We start from the raw sequence: 8563 nt of genomic DNA on the forward strand, positions 1-8563 counted from the left end.
TTCATTTCCATATTCTAAGAGAATAGAAGGATGCTTGGGACTGTAAGTCTCAAAGGGATTTATAACTAAGTAATGAATATCAAAGGTCTAGTATACTAAATTTGTCATGGGGGGTGACAGGGTTGGGGTGGCTGCTAGCTCTATTCAGTGTTATTAAAGGAGGAGAGAGGGGCAGCCCTAGTGGTGCAGCGGTTTAGCACCGCCTTCAGCCCAAGGCCTGATCCTGGAGACGTGGGATCGAGTCCCACATCCGGCTCCTTGCATGGAGCCTGCTCCTCCCTCTGCCTGTGTCTCTGCCTCTCTCTCTCTATGTCTCTCATGAATAAATAAATAAAATCTTTAAAAAAAAATAAAGGTGGGGGGAGTAAAATAAAGTCTTTTTTTTTTTTTTGTAGAAGATTGGTTACCCTGGGAACAATTCTAGATGGTACACATTATAAAATAACAAAACCAGGAGTTCACATACTAAAGTATGGTACAGAAAAAAAAAAAAAGAGATCAATGGGATTTAGAAGGATTTAGAATGGATGGAAAGGAAATTAGGCAAAAGGTGAGGCTTCTTAAGGTTTTTAAGGATGAACATCATTTGGAGAGAAGCAGAAAATTAATACAGCATTTTTATTTTTAACAGTAAGAGAAGCATCATCAATGCATTCTTTGAATGGGATAACTATAATAAACTGTAAACACCTGGTTAATTAAGCTTACCTCAAACAACCTTCATTGAATCTCATTCTTGGACACTAGTGTCACCAATGGAATTGCTTTATAGGAAAATGAAGAGTAAAAAAAAAAAAATCAGATTGGTTAAAACCTCATTCTTAACCACTTGTACTTATAAAAGACTGAAGGAGTTTTACTAAATGTGTCAGATTTACAGTAATTTTCCTGATTCCTGGTAGGCCGTCATACTTAAAATATGAGGGGGCATTTATTTTAGTTATAGGATGCAACTATTTTGTGCCATATGAACTGTTAGTAGATTGTCTGTGGAATATCTGTGTTTCCAGTCTTTTCAAATCATCTGTGTTTCATTCTCTCAAATTCTTTCAAAACTTGAAGTTTTGGAGCACTGTCATTCTTACTAGTGCATCTTTACAAGGAATGTAGAAAAGGATCGTTCGATTTATTTCCATAAATATGGAAGAAGATCTAAACCAAAACTTATTAGCATGCAAGTGATTATATTCAGTTTTCTAAGAGCCTTGCTTTAATCTATTAATGCCTTCATAGGATCCTTTAACTTCTCTCACAATAATGTAGTTGAAAGTATTGAGATAAATCCTAAAATGAATTTCTAGTCATAATTTTTTTCAGGACAAGATTTTATCAGTCTCTCTCTGATTTCCATTTTCAAATAGTTTTAACATTCACTAGGCCAAATATGGAATATTATGTGATCATTTACAAATATTCTCTGTCTTTTCTGAGGTACTATTATTCTTCTCCACCTGTTAATTTTGGTCTTATGACTTGTTTAACTCATAAAACGTCATAGATAATTTTTCAGTAGCAGTACCCTTTCCTCTACCTTCTCAGTTAGCAATTTTCCAGGACAGAAGTCCTTCTATCATTCTAATTGCTGAAAGCAGTCAAAGCAAAAGAGATCCACAGGTCCACATGATAGTTTTATGACATTCATATGAAATGACCATTCCATGTTGTAAATTACTGAGATTTGAGGGTCTTTTATCATTGCAACACATTAATCTAGACTCTTCATGATGGATTTGTTCATTCACATCACAAATATTTTGAATACTACACCATATCAGGCACTGTACTAGATACGGAGGTTCTAATGGTAAGGAAAGGCAAATTATTTTCCTGCAATCATGGAACTCAATCTGGAATGACTATGTATCATGATGATGGTTTGCCATTGCTCTCTTTAAAAAAAAAAAAAAATATATATATATATATATATATATATATATATATATATATTCAATATGCTGACTATCACAGCCTCAGGCACAGCTTTCTCTGTCAAATTGTAGAAGTAGCAGTATCTGACCACTAAGGATAAAAGGAATTTGAAAAATGGAAGAGCAGAAAAAAGATAAGTCCGGAAAGAAGGTGATATTTTAGTCTGTACAGAATTCCTCAGATGTTATTATATGTATCTCTGTGAGGATTGATCAAAGCAGATGAAGTTGGAGCCCTGTTTATCTTCTCTTTGTCTTCCTCTCTACAGGAAGTTTCAAATTGTCCTTTGAGTTATTTTATTTTAGGTTGTACCTGAGGCGCGGCATTGAACTTCCTTATTTCTAAGTTTAGAATCAATAATATTTTCTAACTGTCAATAACTCTAAAACAAATCCCTATAAATGCAGAGTTTAAAGCGTGTAGCAAATTATTGTCCTGGGAATCTCTAAGGTATTATAACAATAAATCTCATTATAACTACAAATACTTTGCTCCTAGTTTGACTCATAAATTTATAGAGATGATTTGTTATGTTATATATGATCTATATCTACTCTATCTATATAAGATCTACAGAGCTTCTCAACTTATAGTGGAGTTACCTCACGATAAACCCATCCTAAGTTGAAAATATCACAAGTCCAGATGCATTTAATATACTTCACCTACCAAACATCATAACTTAGCCTAGCCTATCTTACATGTACTCAGAACACTTACAGGAGCCTACCATTGGGCAGAATCATCCAGGCAACACAGAGCTTATTTTATAATAACGTGTTGCATATCTAATGTAGGTATTGAGTACTATACTGAAAGTGAAAACCAGAATGGTTGCATGGCTACGGAGTGTAATTGTGAGTTGTTTACCCTTTGTGATCGCCTGGCTGACTGGTAGCTGCAGTGCTGCCCCTGCCCATCATCACGGAGGGTGGAGAGTATCACACCACATATTGTTAGTCCAGGGAAAGATCAAAATTCAAAGAGAGGAGAGTATCACACCACATATTGTTAGTCCAGGGAAAGATCAAAATTCAAAATTCGGAGGACAGTTTCTACTGTATGAATATCACTTTCCCACCATTGTAAAATCAAAAAATTATAAAACAAACCTTTATAAGTCGGGCACAATCTGTATATATCGTAGAGATATATACTTTCTTGTATCTTATTCACCATCTATATCCCTATCTCTATATACCATCTATCTAATTTGATAGATAATTTGATATCTAATTTGATATGTTTCCTAACAGATTTATTTCTAATTTTGTTTTTCTTAAGAATTTTAAAATCCTGAAAATCCATACTTCTGAAAGAGATAAAATGTGAGCTAATTTTTTTTCCCGTATTTTTCCAATGTAATGAGGAAGTCAAAATTGGCCCTGCTGAGAATCAGATCATTAGAACATAAACCTGGTTTCTCACAGGACATAGTCAAGGCCATCATGTAGCTGCGAACATGACTAATCCTCTCCTTCTGAGCGGTGATTGCTTTTTACCATCTCCACCTCTTGCTCTGATTTAAGTCTTCCTTCCTCCTGGATTAGAAATTATTAAATCCCCCAAACAACATGTCTTTCCACTGTTTGACACTATCCAACCCAGAATAGGTCTCTACTTCTCTAATTTCTCCACAAACTTACTGAATAGTACCTCAAACCCTAGAAGAAGTCCTCCCAACTCCCCTTTCCTGAAATGTCCCCCAATATTTCCTAATGTGTGTTTTCCCTTGCAGTAGAGAGCTTAAAAAAACTGACTTTGTTTCAGTGCAAGAGTGTCCCCTTTGATCTTTGATTGATGGATTTCAACAATAATGATATAGGGCTCAGAGGAACTCTTTTATCTAATGACTACACACACACACACACACACACACACACACATTTATACCCACACAGATGTTGCCCTAGGTCTCAATAAGTCTGTATACTACAGGGAAAAATATTTGTGTGTTTTATGTAAAAAAGAAAACTGTAAATTTTTCTGAGAAAGAACATTTTAGTCCCATTCAGATTTTAAATGAATGGAAAATGCTCCTTTGTATATGTTTCAAAACCTCTGAGGAGAATTCTTTCTCTATTGGCTGCCTTACAGGATTGGTCATGTAAGGCGCTAAGCCATTTTAAATAATGCTGGGAATATAAGTCAGTGGGCACTGAGAGTCCTGAGATGATCAATCATATTGCATTTACTGCTAAAACCAATATTTTCATTGTTTATTCTTGTTATTTCAACCCCATGCTTCCCTGGCAGAAACAACTGAATGGGACAGATTCTGAGAATTTTACTAGCAACAAATATATGTCAAACATTATTCACCCAAGGTATATATCCCGATGAAAAATAAATAGAATTTATACATTTTCCCCAGGAAGAATGAAAATTTGTGAGTTAGTTTAGTTTCCTGGTCGGAATCCTGTGAATGCTTTCTGCGATCGTCACAACTTGAGATTTGTTACTTTAAAGATATAAAGGAAGACTATAAAAAAGATTCATAACCTCAAATTACATTAACTGTACATTAAGGGAGATGCACAAATCCCAAGAAATAATGAAATGTCAGGGGTAGAATCATCCCTTTTCAGGTTTAGTGCTCAATCTCCTATGATCTTGCATAAAATGCTATTGCTGTTCACCTTGCTATTAGGAAGTACAATTGATTTGCTTGCAATATTTATTAGTGCATTAGTCATGTACATTAGCACCAAACTGGAAACAAATAATGCTTTACTTCCCTATGTCTGTGGCAAGCCAATGCAAGTGAAAATGTAGGTACTGATAAAAATACAAGTGTGACTCACACTCCTGAAATATCCTTCCTTTACCCAGATTTACCAGAAAAATTTGGAGATAAACATCCACCAACCATTTCCATCTTTGATGAGTTAGAACCATTCACCTTAGTCTGGTTTATTTTTTTTCTTTTAGCTTGGTGTTCTTTTGACAAATGACCAATGAGTCACAAAATAAAACTGAAAGTCATAGTTTATTTGATATTAATGCATAAGATAGATTAAACCCTGAGGCTATCATTTCACCAAATATTTATTTCAGCTCAGGTGTCATCCGAAATTCTGCAGAAGACTTAGTTGTTTGTTTTAAAAAACAGAGAAATGTATCTTCAGGCAAATATAGGTAAATCTGAAGTCCTGATGTTATTCAAACAATTGACTTCACCATCACTACTGCCGTCAACTTTAGACCACTCACTCCATGACCACCTATTTCAATTTCTGTCTCTGGTTACTGGCATACGATATTTTTTGTAATAAAAACTAAAACTGGCTCTTTCCAAAGGACTTTGGAATTGAAGTTAGGACTATTTGAAAAATAGTCCCCTACATCCTGATCCTTCAACAATTCCCCAAGGTAGGGTAGCTTTAGGACTGGCCTCTCCTCTGCTTTGTTGGGGAGATTGTAGCAACAACCAAGAAGAGTTCAGAGTCTATAAATATTAGTAAAAATAGTTTTATAAAAGTAGTTTTAAAAATAGTTTTATAAATATAAATCATAAAAATAATTTTATGAATACATGATGGGTTTATGTATTTTGTACTAAATCCTGTCACTTTAATTTTCTCTTCTTTTTGATTTAGCAATATGGCCAAGTCACAATATTTTTCAAATAGTCCAAACTTCAATTTTACTGCTTAAGAATTTGTTATAATCCAAATTGAGCCAAGCAGTCTAATAAACTGCCACCATTTATTGAGTGCTTAATGTGTGCCAGATCCCGATACATCTTCTGAACTTCACAAAGCCCTTGCAAGATAGGCATCATTATCCTATGTGACATATTTTATTTCTTAAAGATGGCCAGAACCATGCTTCACATTGGTTGTGCTTTTTGCAGCATGACTTTGTCATTCTTTGCCAAAACATCCTAAGTATTCTTTATTCTTAAGTCAGGTCAGGCTCTGTATTCTTTAAAAAGAACACAGTGGGACTGGCACTGTGCCATTTCATATAACCCTTGACTGGCCTCACAACTTCCTCTTCCTGTCTCTTCCTATCTCCAGGAAACCAGTCACCATGTAGGATTTGCAACATCCCTAAGTCCACTATATTGTGAAAAGCTCAAGAAACTTAGAAAGATTCTGAAGGATGAGATACTACGTGGAGAAAGGGCAAGGAGTGTGAAGATGGCAGGAGTTATGAAGAAACCATTGACACCCAGTTGAATGCCAGAGCACTGGCGCCAGATACTGAGTCAGAGACCACAGTCCCCTTGTGCCAAGCTCAAATTCCTCCTCATGGCACTGTGAACTTTTGAAGGTGATTCTTGAATTTATCTGGAAGCTTGGGAGGGTTCCTTAGGCAGAGATAGCCAAAACCCCATTGTTTTGAAGAAAGCACAAAAGCTCAGGGAAGGTAAGAAATTTGCCCAAGTTCACATGAATATGGGTTAAGCCTTAGACTTAGCCTTGCTAAGCCAAGATTTGAATCACATTTTCTTAAATATATATCCCATGGTCTCAACCACTACATAATTCAGAACTTCAATATATATCTAGAAATGTTTTTTCTAAACAGACTCAAATTGCAAGTAGTACTATAGGGAACACGTTACTTAAGAGAATAATCTCAGTTTATGGGCTACAACATATGTGTGTTTATAACCAAGCAGATGCTGTTAATTACAAATTTATTTTATCTATTTATTGAAACCAGCTGACATAGTCTCTACTTAGAGGCACTTCAATTTAAAATATGTATTTTAAGCCAATAGAACTGCATCATTTTCTTTCTTAAAAAAAACACACACACATTTATTTAGCTTTTCACTAATTCATGCTAAATCTCCAAAAGTTTTCAGTAATATTTCAGACCAAATTTGCCTAAATTGTCATTTCCTATAAATTATTTCTCTAGTGCTCAGCTAAGAAAACAAGTCAAATGAAAGAGAGGTGTTAGGTAACCTTTTCTAAGATCCAGGTAAATTGACAACAAGAAGAAATTCTGTGAACCAAGGAGCCTCAAACTCCAGGCCTTTCCTGTCACATATGTGTGCTGGCTTCACACCTGTCTTTCGGGTTTGAAATCTAGACCCATGTTAACATTTCACCAATCCCCCATGACAACTACAGCAGAACTCTCTTGACCAAGTTTTCATCAGTCTTGACTGAGGATTTAAGGAACCCAAGGCAAAATTACTTCACACTCAGAATTCTTGTTCCTCAAAGTTTCTTCATCTATCCTGGGACTTCTCTTTGAATTTTAGCTTATATAAAGGCTAGTTTTACAAAAACTCTGCTTTCAATCTTTCTTTCTTTCTTTCTTTCTTTCTTTCTTTCTTTCTTTCTTTCTTTCTTCTTTCTTTCTTTTCCTTTTTTTGTCTTTCCTTTTATGAACATACCAAAATAGTTATCCTTCTATTCTATCTTATTTATTATTTGTTTTTTTTTTAAATATGGAATGCTTCATGAATTTGGGTGTCATCCTTGCACGCAGGGGCCATGCTATTCCTCTTTGTATCCTTCCAGTTTCAGTATATGTGCCATCCAAGTGGGCACTCCATTTTATTTCTTTCAATTAAAAACATTATTTTTATTTATTTATTTATTTTGCAGTTTGAGCTCCTGCCTCCACCTATTCCCAGAGGCCATGGACTTCTACCTTAATGGATTCCATAAAAACATTTTCCTTAAGGAGAAAATTCTCTCCCTCACAAGGAACTTCAGTGCTAGCTGTGAATACAGTAATTCACTCACCATTTGCTTCTTGATTCTGACCACTCTTAACTTTGAAATCTTTGGGGAAGTTACTTAACACAGAGTCAGCTTTCATGAGATAAATATTGAATAACTGCAACCTCAAAATGTTCCTGAGAAAATGAAGTGGAATAAGGAAGATTAAGCCTAATAGAATGAACGAACTTCATCAACATTCATTTCCTTCCTGCTGATCTCCTGCAACCTTTCCTCATGCCTTTCTCTCAGCTATTAAAATCAATCTAGAGTGTTTCTTCCTCTTTAAAATAAATGTTACTCTGTACCAACAAAGCTTCCTGTTATTTAAAAATAACTTCTTTTCATCTTATTGCCTATTAGCTTCCACCCCAGTCTGTGGATATGCCTGATTTCATATATAATGTAACCTATTCTCTAGGTATAAATACATGAAAATAAGGAGATCTCATTCATTCTATTTATATTCTGTACTTCTAAACTCTTGAAAAAAGAATTCTACCCTCAGAGAACAATTTTAAGTTACTCTGTTAAATTGACCACATACAGCAATCATGCTATGGTGTTTGCGAAGACTGAGATTTTAGTTTTTCACAAACAAAAATTACGCTTTACAAAAGTATAAGAAAATGTCTCTGAAATAGTTAAAGTTAAAATAAAGCTATCTTATCAAGCACAATATATTTCTTGGTTTGATTTTGGGTTTTAGAAAAATTTGTACAGATTGTTGTAATTAACACAATTATAATTATTATCAAAATAATTGCTGTTTGTTCTCTATAAATTTCAATGAAGTGATGGAATTTTTAAATCTTTATGCTCTGATTAAAAATATGTAGACTTTTTTTGGTACTCTCTATATCTATATTACTTTACTTTAAAGTATTCAAGGTACTCCACAGGTTTAAAGAGTCATGTGAGGGGCACCTGGGTGGCTCAGTTAG

At 34.7% G+C, this 8563-nt stretch overlaps 1 non-coding gene across 1 annotated transcript; it reads right to left on the reverse strand.

Annotated features, from left to right (window-relative positions):
* Positions 1-7336: 7336 nt before the first annotated feature.
* Positions 7337-7445, reverse strand: LOC121474303. Its single transcript, XR_005983323.1, has one exon. It is a non-coding gene; the product is annotated as a U6 spliceosomal RNA (small nuclear RNA).
* Between the last annotated feature and the right edge of the window lie 1118 nt (positions 7446-8563).

This window comes from Vulpes lagopus, chromosome 12, assembly GCF_018345385.1.
Source record: "Vulpes lagopus strain Blue_001 chromosome 12, ASM1834538v1, whole genome shotgun sequence".
NCBI classification, from domain to species: domain Eukaryota; kingdom Metazoa; phylum Chordata; class Mammalia; order Carnivora; family Canidae; genus Vulpes; species Vulpes lagopus.